Raw genomic sequence first — 1422 nt, forward strand, 5'->3', positions numbered from 1 at the left:
CCCTTTTGCTGTAAGAGACAGAGCTAGAGTGTGGTTGGACTCTCAACCTAAGGATAGCCTGAACTCTTGGGATAAGCTGGTTAAGGCTTTCTTAGCCAAGTTCTTTCCTCCTCAAAAGCTTAGTAAGCTTAGAGTGGATGTCCAAACCTTCAGACAGAAGGAAGGTGAATCCCTCTATGAAGCTTGGGAGAGATACAAGGAACTGACCAAAAAGTGTCCTTCTGACATACTTTCAGAATGGACCATCCTGGATATATTCTATGATGGTTTATCTGAGCTATCAAAGACGTCATTGGATACTTCTGCAGGTAGATCCATTCACCTAAAGAAAACGCCTGCAGAAGCTCAAGAACTCATTGACATGGTTGCTAATAACCAGTTCATGTACACTTCTGAGAGGAATCCTGTGAGTAATGGGACGCCTATGAAGAAGGGAGTTCTTGAAATTGATACTCTGAATGCCATATTGGCTCAGAACAAAATATTGACTCAGCAAGTCAATATGATTTCTCAGAGTCTGAATGGAATGCAAGCTGCATCCAACAGTACTCAAGAAGCATCTTCTGAAGAAGAAGCTTATGATCCTGAAAACCCTGCAATAGCAGAGGTGAATTACTTAGGTGAACCTTATGGAAACACCTATAATCCATCATGGAGAAATCATCCAAATCTCTCATGGAAGGATCAACAAAAGCCTCAACAAGGCTTTAATAATGGTGGAAGATACAGGTTTAGCAATAGCAAGCCTTTTCCATCATCCACTCAGCAACAGACAGAGAACTCTGAACAAAATACCTCTAATTTAGCAAACTTAGTCTCTGATCTGTCCAAGGCCACTGTAAGTTTCATGAATGAAACAAGGTATTCCATTAGAAATTTGGAAGCACAAGTGGGCCAGCTGAGTAAAAGGATCACTGAAATCCCTCCTAGTACTCTCCCAAGTAATACAGAAGAGAATCCAAAAGGAGAGTGCAAGGCCATTGAACTAATCACCATGGCCGAACCTGTGAAGGAAGGAGAGGACGTGAATCCCAAGGAGGAAGACCTCCTGGGACGTCCAGTGATCAATAAGGAGCTTCCCTCTGAGGAACGAAAGGAATCTGAGACTCATCTAGAGACCATAGAGATTCCATTGAACCTCCTTATGCCATTCATGAGCTCTGATGAGTATTCCTCTTCTGAAGAGAATGAGGATGTTACTGAAGAACAAGCTGCCAAGTTTCTTGGCGCAATCATGAAGCTGAATGCCAAATTATTTGGCATTGAAACTTGAGAAGTTGAACCTCCTTTGTTCATCAATGAACTAAGTGATCTGGATCAACTGACATTGCCTCAGAAGAAACAGGATCCTGGAAAGTTCGTAATACCTTGTACCATAGGCAACATGATCTTTGAAAAGGCTCTGTGTGACCTTGGTTCAGG

This window comes from Arachis ipaensis, chromosome B07 (genome assembly GCF_000816755.2).
Source record: "Arachis ipaensis cultivar K30076 chromosome B07, Araip1.1, whole genome shotgun sequence".
NCBI lineage: Eukaryota > Viridiplantae > Streptophyta > Magnoliopsida > Fabales > Fabaceae > Arachis > Arachis ipaensis.